At 38.0% G+C, this 24251-nt stretch overlaps 1 protein-coding gene and 1 pseudogene across 2 annotated transcripts in view; both read right to left on the bottom strand.

Annotated features, from left to right (window-relative positions):
• Nucleotides 1-24251, bottom strand: part of ZCWPW2 (zinc finger CW-type and PWWP domain containing 2) — a 151591-nt gene that overhangs the window by 105747 nt on the left and 21593 nt on the right. The gene's annotated exons all lie outside the window — the stretch shown is intronic.
• Nucleotides 15455-16638, bottom strand: LOC101397459 (SIN3-HDAC complex-associated factor pseudogene; annotated as a pseudogene).

Raw genomic sequence — 24251 nt, 5'->3', positions numbered from 1 at the left:
TTCATGGACTGCTCTCTTGACCTCAATGCATATCTTTATGACCATCATTTTGAATTATCTGACAGGTAAATCACTTATCTCCATTGGTTTTACCACTGGGATGAGCCAGGGGGAGAAGGAACAGGAAGTTCCCACATGACCATTCAAGGTCCCAGAGAACTACTGATTATGTGCCCCATCAGCTCCCAGATGTAGGCTAATTAGAAGCCTGACCCTTGGGCAGCAGCTGGGAAAGACATGTAGTCAAATCTCTTCCAGGGAGAAACTAGAAGCCTTGTGTTTCTGCCTGCTCCCTCTCTGCTGAGGCTGAGGGAATAGTGGGGGGAAGTGCTCACACATCTGTTAAAAATTCCCTCTTTGTTTTCTGTGTTGAAGGGACACTTGCAAATGCTCAGCCCTAAGCTAGGTGATTTGGGAGGCAGCCCTCAAGTGGCAGCAACATAAGTTGGGGTGCTAGATATATGGACAAGCTCCTTCCAGGGAGAAGCTGGAAACTTGCTTTTATCATTGGAGTGAATGAGGGGGGAGAAGGCAAGGGAAATGCCCACATGTTCTTTTAGGTTCCTGGAGGAGCCCAGTCAGCTTCCAGATGCAGGCTGATTAGAAGCCCAACCTTGGGCAGCAGCTAGAAAAATATGCAGTCAAATCCCTATCAGGGACAAGCTGGTAGCCTTATGTTTTTGTAGGCTTCCTCCATTTTGAGCCCAGGGGTATAGCCATGGTAAGTGCTCATGCTTCTGTTTAAAACCACTACTTTCTTTAATGTGGTCCCAGGGGACTCACAAATGCTGAGCCCCACTGGCTCCTAGAGCTAGGTGATTTGGGAGCCAGTCCCGTGGGTAGCAGCCATAAAAGTTAGGGAGCTAGCTGTGCGGTCCAAACCCTTTGCTCCTCAGGGAAAAGATGGCAGGTGGGGTTCCTTTTTGATTGTAAGGTGCTACACTGGGGGTTTATGGCACAAGTGTGTCTCAGCTTTTCCTATTCATTTCAATGTGGGTAGTTTCTCAGTCACCCAATATATAGGAGTCACTCAACTAGTTTCTGTATTTCTCTGAAGGAACTGATTTGCATGTAGCTTTTTATTCAGTGCATCTGCAGGAAGAAGGAAAGTCCAGAGCCTCCTATTCTGCCATCTTGCTATGTTCTTTGTATTTTGTTTTCTTTACTTTTATCTTAACTCCAGGAAAATACTAAGCTCTAGTAATAATAGCAGCCATCTTTATCTTGTTATGACTTTGATAATATTGAAAATCTGGTCATTGAAAGTGGAAGAAATATTTGTCAAGGCTCTCTTCTAGCTGTATGTTACAAGACATCATCATCCATCCTCCACAAGCCCCCACAGTGGGCTGCAAACAAAGTAGTAGGGAGGAGGACATGATGTTGGCCACTAAGTGATGAGCTACCAACTCAAAAACCAAAGAGAGAGATGCAGAAGATTCTAAGTCTAAGGCAGGTATTGGGAGTCTCTGTGGACAACTAAGCTGAGGGTAAGGAGCTGGGATACAGTTCTAGAACAATGAGATTATCCATTACAAGTTCATTCAAGAACCTTCTATTTATATTTATTTTATTTTATTTAATAGATAAGAATAGGACTTATTGATATTTAACATCAATTGATTCTAGAATCCTCACTCAGACCATATATAAGCAGGTCATATGTCCTAAACGGGATATGAGACCTCCTGCTGGAAAAGTGGGAGGTACTACAACTCAGAGTTACTATATTGTACTGGAATTATATTTACTAGTTCAAAAGGTTTACATATTTTATTATTTAGATTAAACTATTCCTCACAAAATGGAGTCACTTTACGGGGGCCGGCCCAGTGGTTAAGTTCCCACACTCTACTCTGGTGGCCCAGGGTTCCCAGGTTCAGATCCCAGGTACAGACCTACACACTGCTCACCAAACCATACTGTGGTGGTATCCCACACACAAAATAAAGGAGGAGGGGCACAGATGTTAGCTCATAGCCAATCTTCCTCACCAAAAAAAAAAATAAATAAAGGAGTCACTTTAAAATATTTCTACAAAGAAACAGCATATTGAAGAGAATACTAATAATGCAAATAATTAAAGTGTAAGAAATATGAAAGAAAGCAGAAAATGATTACTATCTGTCACTCAACTGCCTAGGATTTTGTCCTTCTTGCAACCATTGGGCTGTTATAAGAGAGAAAGTACTGTAAATTTATGGCACCGCATCAATGGAAAGCTTAGGAAAATCCGTTATGATAGTCTATTACAAAATGTTAAGGGGATTAAAAGATTACTTTTAAATGGTAGATAAAGTTTTCAGATTTTCTTAGGAAGTTGGGTCTCACAGTGGATAATACTGGGAAGATAAATTAACACTAAGAAAATGTCATTATTACTTAAATAGTGATATTCATTTTCAATTGTGTCTAACTTAAACCTCTAGGTATTTTAGACTGGACAAAGTTTATCCAGCTAATAGAATTTATAACAGATTATAAAATACTTATTGTTTTCAAACCAGATTCTTATTATTTCTATTTCCTTTTCTCCAACACTTTGTTGGTTTTCAAAATTAGTGCCACATACAGAGGATGCAAATGAAGAGGAGAAAGAGAATGTGGTCAGGAGGGTGCTAGAGCACTCAAAGGGGTCCCTATAAAATCATGCCTAAGTAGTCTACACTTCAGTTTATAAAGATAGCGACAAATGCATAGCTATGCTAAGCACAACACTTGCTTTACTCAACTTCTGTTTTTAATTTTTTATTTCATAACTTAGTTAACATATTGAACTAGAGAATTCAGAAGAAAATTTCAAAATTAAATTTTGGAAAATGGAAAACATAGAATGGCTATTCAAAATTAAACAGCCATAATTTCAGGTTGTACATCAGTTTATTTATTCACTCATTCAAGGCAATATTTATAAATAGTTACAGACACTCAATTTTTAGTCAGACAGCTCTATCACTTTTTACTACACAAATTAGTTCATGAACTCTAAATCTCCGGTCCTTTATCTGAGGATAATAAGAGTACTACCTCTCTGGGGCCTCTTATATAAAGATACTGTTACCCAACCAAGTGGGCTTGCCTCCTGGTGAGTTAAAATAAGACTTTACGCCAGTGGAAGTTGTCTCACAAAGTAAAGTGTTTTTGCAGCAAATAGGAGGCCATGAGGAATCATTTCCAAAGTCATGGCATCCCCGAAGAAAGGCAAGGAGGAACTTTTATTTGGTTGGGGAATATTCAAAAGGGAGAGGCGGGTATACTGCAGATTATGGTAATGAGGCTTAATCTCCTCTTGAGGAGATTTTTGCATTAAAAATAAGGCAAGGTCAGGGGCACAGCTCTTGTAGGGAGGCTTGGTTAGCTTCAGGGTGGCTACTGGTTGTCTTCTTAACATAACAACAGTTAAATGCTTCCAAACCCACGCTTGAGTTCCTCGGGGCACTAGTCAGTGACAATACTAATCCCAATCACAAAGGCTCTGCCTTCAAGACTTAATCACTTCCCAAAGGCCCCACCTCCTATTACTATCACATTGGAGGTTAGGTTTCAATATGAATTTGGGGGAAACACAAATATTGAGTCTATATCATTCTATCCCTAGCCCCCCAAAATTCATGTCCCTCTCACATGAAAAATACATTCATTCCATCTCAACAACCCCAAAAAGACTTAACTCCTTCCAACATCAACTCAAAAATCTAAAGTCCAAAGTCTCATCCAAATATCATCTAAATCAGATATGAGTGAGACTCAAGGTAGGATTCATCCTAAGGTAAATTCCCCTCCAGCTGTGAATTTGTGAAATCAAATGTGTTATCAGCTTCCAAATACAATGGTGAGACAGGCATAGGATAGGCATTCCCCTTCCAAAGGGAGAAATAGGAAAGAAATGACAGGACCCTAGCAAGACTAAAACCCTAAGGCTGGAGAATAATCCTTTTTGGCTCTATGCTCTGCCCTCCAGACACACTGGGGCTGTGGTCCTGCCTTCCAGACCCACTGGGGTGGGTTCCACCCCCACAGTTTTGCCAGGTAGGAGTTGCGCCCCCAAGGCTAGAGGTGATCTTGCCCCCATGGCTTTGGGCAGCCTGCTCCCATGGTTTTGCTTGGTGCGGCCCACACAGCAGCTCTCACACAGTCACATGCCTGAGGCTCACCTGGGCTGGATTCACTTGCAGGTGGCTTTACTGGCTTGAGTCATGAGGGCAGCCCCAGCCCCACAGCTCCACCGGGCAATGATCTAGTAGGAGCTGTCTGTAGTGACTCTGCCCTTGCAGGGATTTTTTGCCTGTGTCATAAGCCACACAATCTAGGCAGAAGTAGCCACGCTCTCATGGCTTGTGCAATTCTATGTCCTGGCAGAGAGCACCACGGGAACAGCAGCAAAGTTTCCTGCCTGTGTCCTCTGAGCAAGTGGCTACTGCAGCCCATGCCATAGGGACCCACTAGAGCCAGACCTGGGAAATCAAGGAGCACTAATGCAGGGAGTAAAAGCCTTGAGGCAAGGCTGGAAGCATGTGCCAAGGTCCCACCAGTGCCCATGGCCCCTCCTTTGAAATCATTCTGCCCTCCAGGCCTTTGCACTCTTGGCCTGTGATGTGGTGGCAGCCCTGATGTTCTCTGAATTGTCTTCTTCTAGCAATTCCTGAACAATCTTGAACAATAGCACCTAGCTTCAGTTTAGATAGCTGACTAATTTCCTTATCAGACTGTTGTTTGGCCACACCTTTCATGTTCTCTCCCAGATAGTTCACTCATTCTTTTCAGTATGGATAGGCTAAGAATTTTCCAAATCTTTGTTTTGCTTCCTTTCTGATTAACAATTCTTTCTTTAAGTCTTTTCTCTCTTCTCGCATTTTACTATAAGCAGTCAAGAGGAGCTAAGCTGTACCTTCAACACTTTGCTTAGAAATTTCCTGGGGCCGGCCCCGTGGCTTAGCAGTTAAGCGTGCGTGCTCCGCTGCTGGCGGCCCAGGTTCGGATCCCAGGCGCGCACCAACGCACCACTTCTCCAGCCATGCTGAGGCCGCGTCCCACATACAGCAACTAGAAGGATGCACAACTATGACATACAACTATCTACTGGGGCTTCGAGGAAAAAAAAAGGAGGAGGATTGGCAATATATGTTAGCTCAGAGCCGGTCTTCCTCAGCAAAAAGAGGAGGATTAGCATGGATGTTAGCTCAGGGCTGATGTTCCTCACAAAAAAAAAAAAAAAAGAAAGAAATTTCCTTAGCCAGGGGCTGGCCCAGTGGCGTAGTGGTTAAGTTTGCTCTGCTTCTGGTGGCCTGGGGTTCGCTGGTTCAGATCCTGGGCACAGACCTACTCACCACTCATCAAGCCATGCTGAGGCAGCGTCCCACATAGAGCAACTAGAAGGACGTACAACTATGACATACAACTATCTACTGGGGCTTTGGGATAAAAAGGAAAAAAGGAGGAAGATTGGCAACAGATGTTAGCTCAGGGGCAATCTTCGTCAAAAAAATATATATATTTAAAAAAATAAAAGAAATTTCCTCAGCCAAATATCCAGTTTCATTGCTCACAAGTTCTACCTTCCATGAAACACTACACACAAACACAACTCAGCCAAGTCCTTTGCCACTTTATAACAAAGATTGCCTTTCCCATATTGTCCAACAACATGTTCCTCATTTCTGAGACCTCATCAGAATGGCCTTTACTGTCCATATTTCTACCAAAATTCTGTTCAAGATTACTTAGGAATTCTCTAAGAAGACTGAAGCTTTCTCTATATTTCTCATCTTTTCTTTCAGGGCTCTCACCAGAATCGTCCTTAATGGTCTTAATGCAAACTTTTTCTAATATGAACCTCAAAACTCTTCCAGCCTCTACACATCACCCAGTTCCAAAGCCACTTCCACATTTTTAGGTATTTATTATAGCACCACCCCCACTTCTCAGTACCAATTTCTATTTTTGTCCATTTGGACTATTATAACAAAAGTGGGTGACTTATAAACAATAGAAATTTATTTCTCACAGGTCTGGAACCTGAGAAGTCTAAGATCAAGGCAACAGCACATTTGGTGTCTGATGAGAACCCTTTCTGGTTCATAGATGACTGACTTTTTGCAGTAATCTGATTTGGTGGAAGGGGCAAGGCATCTCTCTAGGGTCTCTTTTATAAGGGTATTAATCTCATTCATGAGGGCTCTGCTCTCACAACATAACCACCTCCCAAAGGCTTCACCTCCTAATACCATCACATTTTGGAGGGACACAAGTATTCAGTCTATAGCAATAATCAAACTTATGTTGGCTTTGGAAGGGAGGGGAAAGTTCCTAGTTGTAAGGAAGGATAGTGGCAGATGAATCTAAGATTTCTGTTTTGGGCAAATGGATGAACAGTGGAGTTAATAACCAAATAGGGGACATAAATATGGAGGAAGCTTGAGGTTCGGGGCACAGGAATAATCTGGTTTTTTGGTCTTGAGTTTAAGATGTCTGTGAATCTGCTAGATAAGCAATTTGAAGTATGGGTCTATTCCTCTAGAAAAAAGTTCTAGAGTCACAGAGTAGAAAGTCAGAGTACAAACTGGTTGTCAGAAATCCTAGGCATCTACTCATTCTTATGTGCCTAACCATTTGGCTTTTTCCAAATATTTCTTTTAAAGGAAACCAAAGATTTTCTAATCACTTAGTCCAAAAGCTTGTTCTTAAACCTCTAACCACTACTGCTTTGTTTACTAGTTCCCCTTTCTCACCCTAGTTAATGAATGTAAGACTTTTCCAAGTTATGTCTTCCAACTTCCCTTTCTACATTATCTTCCTTGAGGATTTCACTCAATAGCTTCTGACACTCTCCCTCATGCAAATAGCTGCCAAATCTCCATCTTAAGCCCTGAACTCCATCTCAAGTCTCATCTTCACACCTACATTCCAAATAATTTTGACACTATCACCTGGACGCTCCTCAAGCACCCTGAACTTGGGCCAAACTGAGTTTTCTTTTCTTTCAAAACAGTTTCTTTTCCCCATTACTGTTACCTAGGCTTAAATTTCACGCAGGGTCAACTCTGAAACTGCCTACTTCTTCATCCCCTCAACAGTTGTCATTTTCTTATAACCTGAAAGATTCAAAAGACTTCTGTGGGTGCTCCCACCTTTTCAACCCTATTAATACAAACTCAGCTCAGTTTTTCATTAGTTCACTTATACTGCTCTAAAAAGCCTACTAACCAGTTGGTCTACTTTTTCTATGTCCCCACATTGATTCTTTCAACTCACTGATAACAGGTTAATTTTATAAACTGTTAATAATTGGTCCTTTTGCTAAAAAAAATATTGCTTCCCACTGCTAACATAATTGGAAATAAGATCCCCATTTCATATTTGAAATCTCCACAATATAACTCAATAGTGTAGTGGTTAAAGAGCATGGGTTTTATTACCAGTCAGACCTAGATTAAGATCTAAGAACATCAATTTAATAGTTGTATGACCTTGGGCAAATCATTTAATATCTTTTCATCTGGGAAGTGGAAATAATACTAGCATCTACCTCATGGAGTATTCTGAAAGCTCAATAAAATAATACATGCAGAGTATGTAGCAAGAGGCACAGCACACAGTAGGTCCTCATTAAATGACTGCTAGCATTACTTTCTTCTATTACCCTTTCAAACTGCATCATCTTACATTATTTGGTATTTCCCAAACATATCCAATGTGTTCTGTCTCTATACCGTTGCTCATGTTATCTTCCCTACTCTATCATAACCTATAAATTGCCAATTTCAAGAATGACCTCAAATACCATCTCTTTCAAGAAGTCTTTCTGGATATCCCCAACCAGCTGCAATTTCTCCTTGCTTGACCTTCACGTCTTCTTAACTTCTAGTATTTACAATATTCTGATTCATATTATACTGATGTGTACTGCCTATTTCCCAGCACTAGACTTTAAGCTCTCTGAGGACAGAGACATTTTTGTATCTCCAGCAATGAATGAGTTGATGATGAAAACACTGTTCTCCGTGTGTTGATCCGAAAACATCTAAACAGTGCTTTACATGCAGAAATTTTTCATATCCTTCCCTAATTTTGTCCAATTTTTTCTATATTTCTGTGGAGCATCTGGAACTGGCTAAATTTTCTAACAGATGGGAAAGGGACTGATGAGAAATTTTTTTTTGTAACAATACATTACAATGCATTACTAGTTAAATTAAATTTATTAAAGAGACCACCAAGGTCTATAGAACTCCACTAAACAGTTCTAAATAACTTAATATGGTACAATTATTACAGGAATTTGTAGCATTAAACTGAAATTCATGAGCTAAAGAAAAGAAAATAAGAAAAGTCCACATGGATTTTACATAAATTCTCCAAAGATTTCTGTATTCCATGAAGGTTATTTTAGAATGTTACAGCAGAGTCTGAAAAAAAATTAGAAAATAAGATCAATTCTTCTGGAACTGAAATATTACATAGTTCCACTGTTCAACAGAACAAAGGTCTTGAAGATGGAGTATAGTCAATATGAATTCTTGTGAAGCACCAATTTTTATTACAACGTATATGTATTTTGTGACTGATGTATTCCAGATGGTAAAATTACAACACACCCAAGGAGTTCTGAACAATATCTGAATTTAATGAGACAGTGTGAATAAATACATACAGAACAAGAATGAAGATAAATGGCTACTTATGATAGAAATTGTTTTTATTGTTTGTATGTGAATGAGAAAAATGATTGTTCTTCCAAACAAAAAAAAGTTGTCATTATTCTTTTGGTCTCCACTTTGTTGTTATAGGAAGTGCATCCACTTTTAATCACAGAAGGCTACCCTAGATGACTTGGAGTCAAAAATGTAGTTTCTAATCTGGGTTACACAACCTTCTACCTGTGTAATCTCAAGAGGGTCTCAGTATTCTTACCTGTAACGGAAGGAGAGTAAGGCAAGATGATCTCTAAAAAGTTGCCCTGCTTTGATGTTTCTTGTTTATCCATTCTAGCTGTTCTTTCTCAAAAATCCTCTACTTCCACTTCTGGATTATCAGCTCCCCTGCTATGTTCTTTCTAACCAAGTATCAGAGTCCAAATTTCACCAGCCACCCTTTCATCACATCTGCGTTAACTAAGTCTTGTCAGCTCTGAAGACTCGCAAAACCTTATTTGCTTTGAAGTATGCACTGGTTTTCAGTGTTTATTCTGTCTTCACTTCATATGTAATCTCCCTTAACCTGACAATCATGTTAGTCTAAAAGGTATTTCTTGTCAATCATTAATATCCAGCACTCTTTATCACCTTCAATTCCAATCTGGAGGCTTCAGTCTGTTATCTTTCATCATCTCTCATGAAAGATGCTTTTACCACTATCTTCAAGACAATTAAATATAGCAGATATGAATTCCCTTTGGCAAATGCTGAAAGAGTGTTTCACTGTCCTTCCCACCTAACCAGTCCAATATGATGTTATTACCTCTGAAGTCAGAAAATCTAAGAGGAGACCAGAATCTATCAATTACTGGTTGTACAACTTTGGGCAAGTCATTTAACTTCTTATAATTTTATCTGCAAAATTATATTTTACAGAGAGGTTGTAAAGATGATTTTAAAATATATATATATATCTAATAGAGAATAATAATAGGAATAAAAATGCTTTTGTACTAGGGACAGTCAAGTTTGGAAGTTCCTCCAATACTGCCAGAGTTGGAATTTTTTTTTCTTTTTTATTCTTAGGAAGAGTCCATGAAGAAAAACAAAATACAGAGAAAGGAGGTGAGGTCTACAGTAGCAAAAAGAGATAGAGGTTGTACAGGGATGAATTTAAAGAAGTTGCATATCAATCTAGCAAAGTTTAAAACTATATAAATCTACAATTTTAAAATGGTCAAGAATTATTTGAAATTCTCAAACACTAACAAAGTGTAAATTGGTGGAAACTTTGGGTGGGAAATTTTGTAATACATAACAAGGGCCTTTAAAATGTACCCATATAGTAATAGAATTTCATCAAAGTTAAGTTGCTGATTTTGATAACTACATTATGGTCATATAATAATAAAAATAATTCCTCGTTTTTGGAAATACACACTGAAGTATCAAGTGGTAGAGAGGAATCATGTCTGCAACTTACTCTTTATAAAGATTGCATTCTTTGCTGTGTGTGGTGAACCCCTCTGGTACCAGCAAGCCACACAAGGAATGCAAGCTGCCATTCCCATAGCCACCTGTGAGTTGGAGAATGGGGGACAGAAGATAGTGATCGTTAGTTCTATGTATCAACTTGGCTGGTCCAGGGTACCCAGATATTAGGTCAAATATTATTCTGGATGTTTCTGTGAAGGGGTTTTTTGGATGAGATTAACATTTAAATTGGTGGACTTTGAGTAAAGCAGACTATCCTCCATAATGTGAGTGGGCCTAATCTAATTGGTTGAAGGCCTTAATAGAACAAAACTGACCTCCCCCAAGCGAGAAGGAATTTTGCCAGCAGACCGCCTTTGGACTTGAGATGTAACTCTTCCCCAAGTCTCCAGCCTGCTGGCCTTAATTATTGTTTTAGTGGAGGGACATATTTTTTTGGAGTTCCCTATTCTGTCATTTTCAGTGACATCACTACAACTTACTCTTAAATGATTCAATATATATTCCCAAATGTATACTGAATATATATTCCCAAACATTAATATTTGGGAAATCTGGGTGTAAAGTAACTGAGACTTCTTTTTTCTAGTCTTGAAACTTTTCTGTAAGTCTGAAATTATATCAAAACAAAACAATTTTTAAAATGTAGCTATCTTGGAGAGTTCAAGATGGAAGACCGAATACATGCCAGAGCCTTCTCATCCCACTCCAAGTGCCAGGAAATTACAGAAGAGTGAATCTACATATCTCCTAAAGGATAAAATAACTAAAAAACAAAACAAAACAGTACCCTTAGCACTCTGGGAACTATGAGGAATCCTTCCATGAAAGAAGAGAGATTGGAATAAAGCAAAGGAAGCCACAGTCCAAAACACGCACAGAAGAAAATGCCTACAAAGGTTCAAGTTGGTCCAAGGGTGTGCTAAGCCTACAAGTGTCACATAATGAAAACAGGAGGGGTCTGGGACAACCAAGAAAGTGACTGGTTGAGTACTAAAGTAGAGCATACAGGACCATCTCTCTTTGGGCCAGGCAGTAAGCAACAGAGATGTCTGTCATCAGGGAAAGGAGAGACAGCTGATGCTGGGGTGAAGGGGTAAAACAGGAGCTTCAGGGAGCTAGCAACATCCAGGAAAAATGGAGAGTTCTCACTACCCAGAAGAAGCTACTAGCTCTCCCCATCCAGGAGTTTTGTCCTACCATTCCCCCTTCCATATCTGGAGAAAAGCTAAAGTAAACAGAGAATTCATAAACAATCTCAAATACACAGTTGATCACTCGATCACAATAATCAAAGAGAAAAGCCAATAATGAAAGAGAGGAAACAAATCCAACAAAAGGAAGAACTCATTACCTATGAATAATGTAAGCTTAATAAAGTAAACAGGACAGCATTTTAGAATATATCCACTAACTTCAGAAAGATATGAAAGGATATTCATTTTTAGAAAAGAATAAACAGAATATCATGGAAATTTAAAATTTGATCACCAAAATTTAAAAAGTCAATTGATATGGTGACTGTCAAAATGGACAAAATAAAAATCAATGAACTGCAAGACAGAGCTAAGGGTTTTTCACAGAATGCAACCTAAACTTAAAAAATGATGCATAAGTATAAGAGAAATGAATAAATTAGGAAACAAGCAAGCAAAAACAAAGAACGAATAGAGTGGATCACAGTGGATTGCCATTAAAAAAAAACATCATAGCCTGAGTGGCTTAAACAACAGTCTTAACAGCAAACAAATTTATTTTCTCAGTTTTGGAGGCTGGAAGTCCAAGCTTAGGGTTCCAGCTGATTTGGTTTCTGGTGAGAGCTCTCTTTCTGGGTTATAGATAGCTGCCTTCTGACTATGTCCTTTCTCACATAGCCTTTCTTCAGTGCATGAGCAAAGAGAGAGAGAGAGCTCTCTGCTGTCTTTTCTTAAAAGGACACTAATCCTATCAGATCAGGCACCCATTTTTACAACTTCATTTAACCTTAATTCCTTCCTTAGAGGCTCCACCTCCAAATATAGCCACACTGCAAATTACAGCTTCAACATATGAATTTGGGGAAACACAAACATTCAGTCCATAACAATAAATAAAACCAAAGCTGGTTCTTTAAAAAGAGAAAATTCAAAACTAAATCATATTAGAAACATAATTATAGAAGCTTAGTAAGACTGAAAAGTTCCTAGAGGATAACTTGTATATGTTTAACCCAAAAGGAAATTTACAAAGCCAGGTAAGGAGACTATAGGAAAAGACGATGTTAATCTCCTTAGGAAAGTAGATTTTTTTTCCCTCCCCAAAGCCCCAGTACATAGCTGTATATTCTAGCTCTAAGTCCTTCTAGTTCTTCTATGTGAGCTGCCACCACAGCATGGCTACTGACAGACGAGCGGTGTGGTTTCAAGCCCGTGAACCAAACCCACGCTGCCAGAGTTTACCGAAGGGAAAGTAGATTTTAAGTCTACTAGCTAAAACAGATCAGATCTGTAAAATAAATCAGATCTATTGGAAGAATATTAAGGGAAAAATTGATCATGGCCAAATAGGCAATGAGAAGTAAAAGTTAATTAGTCCAAGACTGGTTCCCTGCAAGCTGGCCTCCCAAAAACGTGGCGTCTTACAAAGCTCCATGGAAACTGGGTATGGCCCAGAGCCTAAGACAATCAATGCTCATCAATGTTTGGACCCCAACCCCCCTCAAGTCAGGGAAAGGGGTGGTGCTAACCCAATCGTGTCTACCGACGTGGCCTACTAGTGTGGCCTACTGGCATGGCAATCTTACTGTTAACTTGCAGCATCTTACACCTATAACTACAAGGATTAGATTTCACTTGGGCTGGGACTTCCCATCAACCCTGAATGTCATGCCGTCAGGATAGCATTGGAATCAAAGTTCTGCCACATCACATTACTATCGTATTCTGGTCCCTGATCACGTCAGGGGAGGAGCTGGTGTTTCTCTAATTATCCATTAAAAGCTCCACAGCTCAATGGTCAAGATCCCTCTAATGAAATTTGGCATATGGCCCTATTAGATTGCTATGCTTTGTTTCAGAGTGGAACGAGGCAATGGAGACTCACCACTGACCCCCGTCCCTGTGAGCTTTCTCTAGCAAATACTGCTCCAGCGGGTCTGATATGCGTGCTGCTTGACCACTTGCATTGTTTGCAATGACATACCACATTACAGATTAAAGAAGGTAAACCATATTATCATCTTAATATTTGCCACCCCAAAAGCATGTGAGAAATTCAACATTTAATCATGATGTTTACAACAAAAAATAAAGTTCAATCTCAACCTAGCATCATTTATAAAAATAAATTCCAGATTGACTAAACACTAATGTAAAAAAGTATAAATTAACATGTATAACATTGAAGTATAAATGTATTTGTATGTAAAACACAAAAGTCATAAAAGAAATATTGATAAACATGTTGAGATTAAATCTTCTGTGTAAGTAAAACTAAAAATTAATTAAAACCATAAAATAAGTTGAAAGGAAACTTGAAAAAGACAAATATGAAATATTTTCAATATACAGACATATGGACTAACATTCAGAATACATAGAGTATGAAGTGAATGTACTCAGTAGAAGAGCTTCAGGAAAGCAGGGAAGACTCAAGGTTGCTTTTCTGTTTACATTGCTTTTTTTTTTTTTTTTTAAAGATTTTATTTATTCATTTTTTCCCCCCAAAGCCCCAGCAGATAGTTGTATGTCATAGGTTCACATCCTTCCAGTTGCTGTACGTGGGACTCGGCCTCGCGCTGGACGGAGAAGTGGTGCCTCGGGGCGCGCCCGGGATCCGAACCCGGACCGCCAGCATCAGAGCGCGCGCACTCAACCGCCAAGCCACAGAGCCGGCCCCTACATTGCTTTTTAAATTTTGTAAGACTAAATTTATTTAATAGCCTAAAGTTAGATATCAGTATCTAACAACATAAAAAGTACAAAACAGATTTGTGATTTCTAATATATTAATACAAAGTATATGACTACATAGAGTACATTCCCTGAGCAAAGAGAGGGGAATTTTTAAAATCCATTTTTAAAAATAAGCACTAAGTCACATTTTTATAAAGTAGGCAAAATGTTCTTCCCTCATTATAAAAAGTCTGAACTGGTGATGTTGAGTTTTTAGAAAAGTAGCAATGAAAGTACTTTGGTTTGGGCTAGAACGAGAGAGCCTTTTAATGAAGATTTTAGAATTCAAGAGCCACACATGCAGGATTCCTTAATCACCTAACATTTCAAAGTTTAGAAAACCTGACTAAAAGAAGCCACTCCAAAACCAACCTGCTCAGCATTAATACACATCTCTTTTCTTCTAGTAGAATTTTTCTTTGATATAAAATGAAAAAAAATCCAAATAGGTTAAAACATGCCAAATGCCCACTCCATACAGGTAAATACTTCACAAAGGTCAACTGAATCCAGAGCTAAAACTGAATCGTGCAGGTTTTCATCAGTCATATAACACAAATAAAGTCAATTATTTACATACATGGTAAGCCCTCTAAGATATGTACCCCAAGAAGCATTAACCTTTGTTTTGTGCCATCTTGAAGACTTGCACATTTTATTTTTCAGATAGTGTAACATTTTAATGGAGTATATTAGCTACTATGTGGTAATGCTTTGCTACTATATAAAGGTACAGGATCCTTTATCTCAAAGATGTGAGTTTTCCCAAAGAGAGGCTTTGGTTCTGCTTTAGAAGTCACATATAAATTAAACACCTTATCAAATATTAACACAGAGGGAAGTGACACAGGATGCAACATAAACAGTCAAGTTACCTCTTTGTATATTTAGGAATTACTTTCTTCTTCAAGGTATTTACACTAGAAAGCTTAGTGTGTCCTGATTAATATTTCAGTAGTAAAGGTTTGAGTGATCAGAACTTTAGCAATAACTTAATTCAAAATTGTTAACAAATACTTCTAGCAAGTGACAAGACTATGTGATTGAATTATTACAAATTTATTATTATGAGGGAAAACAGTCATCTTTGAAAAATGCCTCAACTACTGCTTTTCCATATAGAAGAATAAAACTACATATGGTTTATCATACAATTAAGCCTGTTTATCATACAATTAATTTCTGTCCCCTAAAATTTCCCTAATTTCATTCATTAGAAGGGGATTTAAAGACTTAAGAGCACTTTATAGCAGCATTCAGCTTTCCTATGAAATAGTATCTTAAATATTATGTATATTTTTTTGTCTTTTTAAGCTAGATACTGGCTTCAGAGTTTGTGGAAATGGACAAAAGGAGAACCAATTTAAAACTATTCTAGAAATTGTCTTCTGGCAGAATAGCAAGTATCTAAGTCAAAAACAGGAGAGCCACTGTTAAGGGTTGAATTGTGTTCCCGGGCTGAATTGTGTTCCCCCTCCCCCATTAATATGTTGAAGTCCTAAACCCCAGTACCTCCGACTGTAACTGTATTTGGAGACGGAATCCTTAAAAAGGTGATTAAATTAAAATGAAGTCATTAGGGTGGGTTCTAATCTAATCTGACTGGTGTCCTTATCAGAAGAGGAATTTTGAACATAGAATCACAGAAGGAAGATGATGTGAAGACACAGGATAAAAACAACCTTCTATAAGCCAAAGAGAGAGGCCTGGAACAGATCCTTACCTCAAGGATCTGTTCCAGAGGGAACCAACTCTGTCAACACCTTGATTTCAGACTTCTAGCTTCTATAACTGTGAGGGAATGTTGCTTAAGCCTGTAGTAATTTTCATGGCAGTCCTAGCAAACTAACACAGCCACTTTCGTCTTTCCAAATTTTAAACAGTTTTTTTGTTCCCTTTCTATGTAAACCTCAGTCACCATTCCTCAGGGGAAATGGGCAGAGGCTCTGGCTGCTGCTTCCCTCTCAGAAACTGCTTTCTTATTGCTGCAGCGAGGCTCAACAGATGTGTGTCAAGGAGGACTACCCCAAAATGCCTTTTATAGATAAACCCACAACATATTTTCTGCCTTTTCCAACACATGAGATTGAAAAGGAAACGACTGGTGTTTTGTTAGAACCAGAAGCCATCTCTGTATCAGAGCCATCATCTGACTGGTAACTGCAACAAGGAGATTGGCTGGAGAAGTACTTGAGATGGTACCAGGGGCATCAGACTGTGAGGCTGAAATTCTTCCTGCAGTTTACTGATCTGGTTGCTTCTTTATCCTATTTCCAGATCGAGTTTTCACTTTCTTTGGCTTCAATATAGAGTTTAGACTGGGTCCTGCCCTTGTATCTGCCACATGATCCCAGTTTTTTCTTTCTGTTTTTATCCAGCTGACAGCTTTTTCTATCTTTTCACAAGTAGTACTCAACCATTGCAAATGTCTTCTGAAGGAGTCGCATCCAACTGCAAACAGCTCTGGAAGTCCTTTCATCATTCACTGTCACTCATGTGAGAACTGGAGAACCTAGCTCTGCAAATACAGCAGCTCTCTATACATCAGTACATCTTTGGCTTATAAAACTAAACATCTTTTCTTCTAGAAAAAGTCTACCAAAAGCAGCCCTTCCACACTCAATAATGTTCCTGAGATGTGGAATGTACACGAGGCCACTCCCCTACCCCACATCCAGTCCCTCTCCTCACAACTGCCTTATCTAGGTAGATTGGCTCCTGCAGTTCTCCGTAAGATTTTCTGGTTTTGTTTTTAACAAAGCAGCAGCATACAGCAAAGCTTCAAAAGCCTAAGGAAGGGGCAGTAGACATGGTTGTGGGTGAGGTGAGTGGGCATTACAAAGTGCTAAAGAATGCTTACTATCTGAATGCATTCTATACACTTGGTGAGACATATAGGATAGGGACATAAAAGTTAAAAATATAGCTTCATCTTCCCCTCCTCAGTTCCCATTTCCAAGAAAGAATTTTTATTTGCTCCTAGAGACTTAAATGGCTGATAGGTAAAAACGCTGGAGGGGCTGAGAATGCTCTTTATAGAATAAAAAACATGAAAATGGTGTAAGACTAGATTTGGGAGAGTATAGGAGGCAAGAGGGAATGAAGTAAGGAAGTAACAGGTCAATTTTTTTAAAAAATGACTTTGGAGGAAAAGACGCAAGCAATTCCTCCACAGTTTGGAACTTTGAGGAGGATAGATGGGTAAACAGAATTTTCAGTTTACTTAGTCTTAAATGAGGACTTCCTCCTCTGCTACCCCTTCAAGAGACTTCATAAAGACTTAAATTACTATTCAACACTTTTAAAAACAGAATTTGTATTTTTTTAAATGTGACACTGAGGTGGCCTTATTAGGATGGGAACAAGAAAGCCTTAGACTTGAGGTATCTTTGAAGGACTACTAGACCGGATTTTGGACCAATGCTAAAATATTCAACTCTACTTCAGATTAAATCATTACCCTAAAAGAAAGCCACAAATTAACCTTCACTATAACCATCCAGGGGGTTGGGTACTAACTTTTCACAAGTTATGATGTTTCTCTGAGAATTACTTTAAGACATAAAAAAAGTGATTTCTAGTTCAGAATTCAGGGCTCAATATTTATGGATGAAAACCAGATTTAGGCAGCTCAGTGAAATTACATGATTTCACTAAATGGAGATACTCTCTGGGGGAGTATAGGCTAAAAATTCATTTTAATCCTCTCTTCAAAGATAACTAATTGTTAGAGATGCTGTCTTTCCTGGTCTAAAAGATGAGGTGTGTGGTGGAAATAATTAGATTGGTTTGGAGTTTCTCTCTCTTTTTACTGGCTATGATTGAAAATACTGAAAATTGGGATACTATACTACTATCATCCAGCAGGCTTTGGAACCACTAGAAGGGGGTGCTTACTATCATAAACTAGAAACATCAATAAGGAACACTGCCAGGGATGGGAGAAAAGGCATTCGAATTATGGTTGGAATAAACCAAATGCTCCAATAGTGTCAGGCCCCAGAGGTTGAAAAATGCTGGAGATTAAGAGAGGATCTATAAGGTCTAGAATTTGGAATTCTTAGTGAACTCAAAGCCACAAAGAACTACTTCTGTGGGAGTATTTCAGTCTATCTCCGTCCTCCTCCTTCCTCCAAAAAGAAACTGCACACTGCAGGGTGAAGATTTGCTGAAATTCTTAGGTTAACATCCACATAGCAAAGTAAAGGGAAAATAATCTACCTACATAGTCAGACTTTGAGTTTTTTGTGTGTTTTTTTTTTTTTTTGTGAGGAAGATCAGCCCTGAGCTAACATCCATGCAAATTCTCCTCTTTTTGCTGAGGAAGACTGGCCCTGAGCTAACATCCATGCCCAGCTTCCTCCACTTTATGTGGGATGCCACCACAGCATGGCCTGACAAGTGGTACGTTGGTGCGCGCCTGGGATCCGAACCCGGGCCGCCAGCAGCGGAGTGCACACACTTAACTGCTATGCCACGGGGCTGGCCCCAGACTTTGAGATTTTTGACATGAGCTCTCCAGCAAGCTGTGGAGGAGTAAAAATGAAGAATTAGAAATGACAGGATCCAGTTAGTGCAGCAGATACGGAGATAAGAATTACTAAACAAATTACACTTTACTACTAAGGAACAAGTCTTAAGAAAAGGCAGCGAGGAGTGTCAAGAGCAACTTGGGACAGAAAGATGATTCAGTCTCCTAAAATATGATCCTTAACTAGCCAAGTTCCTGACCTCGGGCCAGGTTCTTCACTCACAATCAGTGGACTCTCAGAAGTAGCTCATAGCCCAAATCATAAACTTTCAGCAGAATGAGCTTTTCAGCGTGATACGGTTGCCCACAAATGGCATTGCTGTGACCATCCACATATATTCCTCCAGCAGCTCACAAATCTTAGTGTGAGAGTGACAGATACAGTTGTAACCCAGGATTGGTTAAGACCTTGTAACATGAATAAATCTTCACTTTTGCTTTGATTATGGAAAGGTGGGGCATCTATTTGAAACTATCCCCAAAAGAGAAAGGGCTGGATAAACTTTCTATTTTCCTTGCTGGCAGAAGAAATAGACGTGTGTGTGTGTGTAGGAAGGAGGTGGGAGATAGAAATACCTTATAAATCTCTTATAATTCAAAAATTTTCTCCTTGGCATAAGATATATGTTGATAGCAGACTCAGGTTTAGACAGAGATCTTGACTCTGAAGTTCTTTTGACTTTACCAAAGCAAAATCAAACACTAAAATTAAGTTACTTATAAATTACTTACCTATATTTAATTTATATCTGAAATTACTCATATGATGGAAATGTAAACACTTGTTCTCAGCTAACATCCAGTCCTTAGCTCTCTGCCCTTCTGACTTTCAACTCTACTTCTCTATTTCCACTCCCTTCATTTTAACCACTCTCTTCCATAGGCAATTTCTGCCAGTAACCTGTCACCTCCAAAATATCAATTGCAAGCTTCTCTGATCCTCTTATTCTCCCAACAATTCCATTAAAATCAATCATTTTGTCAAGTAACGTAATCATACATTACTTCAGTCCTATCTTCATTTCTATCCTTCTCTAGCTTTGATTCTATGGCCTGTCATTAAAATTACTGCCCTTGAAAAAAAACCTTCAGAAACCTCTCTCCTTTTGACCTTCTTTAGATGAACTCAATGATCTTTTTTCTCTCTCTCCTGTACCTGAGCAACTGAATGTTGCATGGGATGACTGGTTTGATTTTTTTAAAATATATAACAGCTTTATTGAGATATAACTCACATACCATACAATTAACTCATTTAGGTGTACAATTCAATAATTTTTAGTATATTAACATAGTTGTACAACCATATACCACATTCAATTTTAGAACATTTTTTTCACCTCAGAAAGAAACCCATTAGGAGTTACTCATTTCCTCCCAAATCCCCCAGCCCTAGGCAACCACTTAACTGCATTCTCTATAAATTTGCCTATTCTGGACATTTCATATAAATGGAATCATGAAATATGGGGTCTTTTGTAGTGTGTTCACACATATACATACAAGGAATATTATTCATCCATAAAAAGGAATGAAGTGTTGATACCTGATAGAATGTGGATAAATCTTAAAAATTTTAAGCTAAGTGAAAGAAGTCAATTACAATTTGCTTATCCATTCATCAGTTGATGGAAATTTGAGTTGTTTCCATTTTTTGGCTATTGTGAATAGTGCTGCTACATGTAAAAGTTTTTGTGTGGACATATGTTTTCACTTCTCTTGGGTATATACCCGGAATGGAATTGCTTGGTCATAAGGTAATTCTATGTTTAACATCTCAAGGAACTGTTGAAGTGTTTTCCAGAGTGGCCGCACCATTTCATATTCCCAACAGTGATGTACAAGCGTTCCAACTTCTTCACTTCCTCACGAACCCTTGTTGTCTGTCTTTTTAATTATAGCCATCCCAGAGGGTGAGAAGTACTATCTCATTTTGGTTTTGATTTGTATTTCTCTGACAGCTAATGATGCTGAATATATTTTCATCTGCTTTTTGGTCATTGGTCTATCTTCTTTGGAAAAATGTCTATTTCTCAAAGCAGAAATGTCTTTTGCCCATTTTTAAATTGGGTTAATTGCTTCTTATTATTGAGCTGTAAGATATATTTTAGATACAATTCCCTCATCAGATATATAATTTGAAAATATTTTCTCCCATTCTATGGGTTGTCTGTTCAGGTTCTTGATGGCGTCTTTTGAAGCACAAAAGTTTCAATTTTGATGAAGTCAACTTATCTGTTTTTTCTTTTGTCACTTGTGATTTTGATGTCATATCTAAGAAGCTTTTGCCTAACCCAAAGTCATGAAGATTTACTATGTTTTCTTCTAAGAGTTTTATAGTTTTAGCTCTTACATTTAGCTCTATGATCTATTTTAAATTAAACTTTTTAAATGTTGCGAAGAGGGGTTCAACTTCATTCTTTTGCATGTGGCTATCCAGCTATCCCAGTACCATTTGTTGAAAGACTATTCTTTGCCCCATTGAACTGCCTTAGCACCCTTGTTGAAAATTAAGTAACCATAAATGTAATGGTTTATTTCTGGACACTCAATTCAATTCCATTGATTCATTCTTCTATTCTTACGCCAGTACCATGCTGTCTTGATTATTGTACTTTTATAGTAAGTTTTGAAATTGGGAAGTGTGAGTCCTCCAACTTTGTTCTTCTTTTTCAAGATTGTTTTGGCTATTCTGGGTCCCTTTAGTTTCCATATGAAATTTCAGCTTGCCAATTTCTGCAAAGAAGTCAGCTGAAAGTTTGATAGGGATTGCATTGCATCTGTAGATCAGTTTCAGGAGTATTGCCATCTTAACAATATTAAGTATTCCAATCCATGAACATGAGATATCTTTCTATTTATTTAGGTCTTCTTTAATTTCATTTAACATGTTTTGTAATTTTTAGAATACAAGTTTTGCACTTCTTTTGGGAAATTTATTCTGAAGTATTTTATTATTTTCATGCTATTGTACATAGAATTTTCTTAATTTCATTTTCGGATTGTTCATTGCTAGTGTATAAAATACAATTGCATATTGATTTTCTATCTGGTAATCTTGCTGAACTGGTTTATTAATTCTAATAGTTTTTTAGTGGATTCTTAAGATTTTCTATATGCAAAATCATGTCATCTGCAAACATAATTCTACCTTTTCCTTTCCAATCTGGGTGTCTTTTATTTCATATTCTTGCCTAATTGCCGTGGCTAGAACCTTCAGTACAATGCTGAATACAAGTGGGAGAAGTGGACATCCTTGTTTTACTTCTTATTTTAGGGGAAACACTCTCATTCTTTTACCATTAAGTATGATATTATCTGTGAGTTTGTGTAGATGCCCTTTCAGATTGAGGAAGTTCCCTTCTATTCCTAGTTTGTTGAAAATTTTTCCGTCATGAGAATGTGCTGGATTTTGTCAAATGCTTTTTCTGCATCCATTGAGATGATCATGTGGTTTTCTTACTTTATTTTATTGATATGGTATACTACATTAATCAGTTTTCAGAGGTTAAACTAACTTTCAATTCCTGGGATACATTTCCTTAATAATAATTTCATGGTATATAATCTTTCTTATATGTTGCTGGATTCAGTGTGCTAGTTTTTTGTGTGGGATTTTTGTGTCTATATTTATAAAAGATAATGGTCTGTTATTTCCTTTTCTTTTGATGCCTGGTTTTGGTATCAGGGTAGACTGATTTGATTCTAAATACATGATCACAAACCTCAAAAGGACACTCAACACATCTCCATAATCCTACCACAGTTCCCTTTAAGTTAACTTTCCCACTCACCTAGACAATTATCTATAGCTTTCTCTCCTAAAAGCACACTCTTCTGCCTTCCCACTTCAGCTAACGACCTCAGCTAGGAAGTACGACCTCAGCTAGGAAGTATTTCCATAAATTCAATTATTATTTTCATCCAGGATCAAAAATAAGCTCACACACACACACATTCACAAAAGCTATTGATTGAGCTTAGCTCACAGGCTAGGTTAATGCTAAGATATATCAGAATAAACCTGTTGTTTGCAAATTTAAGCCTTTCATGGTGAAAATGGAACTATTCATCTTCCTCTTATTACACTTCCTGTGCTATACTTTCCAATATTATGCATAATGCCATTAGAATTCCAAGCTATCTGGGAATCTACTGCTTTTATACACAAATACACTTATCAAGTATATTATACAATTATCTGAACTTGGCATTAAAGATACAAATTTTAAAAAAGCTTTGATTAATAAAAAGTTATAGCAGACTAAAATTTACCAATATTGTGGCTACTTAATGTTTCTAAGCCTTAACTTTAAATACTTAACATCATAGCCAATATATTGTTAGAACATGTGTGCTGTTAATATGTTCATAATATATGGCAAATGATATGTTAAAAGAAATAGGAAAATTAACACATAAAATAAGAATACACAATATGCATTTTTCAAATACCTCTTTACAATTTTAGATATGATTTAACTGATATCATTCTTTTTTTTTCTTTATCGTGAAATTTTTGTTGTACATTATTGTTTGTCAGTCACCATATAAATGCATCCCTTCACCCCTTGTGCCCACCCCCTAGCCCCCTTGCCCCTGGTCACCATCAAACAGTTCTATCTGTCCATGTGTTGGTTTATCTTCCACATATAAGTGAAATCACGCAGTGTTTCTCTTTCTGGCTTATTTCGCTTAACATAATACCCTCCAGGTCCATCCATGATGTTGCAAATGGGACGATTTTGTCTTTTTTTATGGCTGAGTAGTATTCCATTGTATATATATACCACATCTTCTTTATCCACTCATCAATTGAGGGACACTTGGGTTGCTTCCATGTCTTGGCTATAGTGAATAAGGCTGCAATGAACATAGGGGTGCATAAGCCTCTTTGGATTGTTGATTTCAGGCTCATTAGGTAGATACCCAGTAGTGGGATAGCTGGATCATAAGGTATTTCTATTTTTAATTTTTTGAGGAAACTCCATACTGTTTTCCATAGAGGCTGCACCAGTTTGCATTCCCACCAGCAGTGAATTAGGTTCCCATTTCTCCACAGCCTCTCCAGCATTTGTTGTTTTTTGTCTTGGTGATTATAGTCATTCTAATGGGTGTAAGATGATATCTTACTGTAGTTTTGATGTGCATTTCCCTGATGATAGTGATGTTGAACATCTTTTCATATGCCTATTGGCCATCTGTATATCTTCTTTGGAGAAGTATCTGTTCATTTCCTCTGCTCAATTTTTGATCAGGTTGTTTGTTTTTTTGTTGTTCAGTTGTGTGAGTTCTTTATATACTATAGAGATTAATCTCTTGTTGGATATATGGTTTGCAAATATTTTTTCCCAGCTGGTGGGTTGCCTATTCATTTGACCCTGGTTTCATTTGCCTTGTAGAAGCTCTTTAATCTGATGAAGTCTGACTTGTTTACTTTTTCTTTTGTTTCCCTTGTCTGAGAGACATGGAATTCGAAAAGATCCCTTTATGGCCGATGATGAATAGTGTACTGCCTATATTTTCCTCCAGGAGTTTTATAGATTCAGGTCTCAGCTTCAGGTCTTTGATCCACTTTGAGTTAAGTTTTGTGTATGGCGAAAGAAGATGGTCTACTTCCATTCTTTTGCAAGTGGCTGTCCAGTTTTCCCAGCACCATTT

Source organism: Ceratotherium simum, chromosome 5 (genome assembly GCF_057802395.1).
Source record: "Ceratotherium simum simum isolate JZ-2026a chromosome 5, ASM5780239v1, whole genome shotgun sequence".
Lineage (NCBI taxonomy): Eukaryota > Metazoa > Chordata > Mammalia > Perissodactyla > Rhinocerotidae > Ceratotherium > Ceratotherium simum.
Note: the sequence above shows the minus strand (reverse complement) of the source record. Positions and strands in the feature narration are given on the sequence as shown.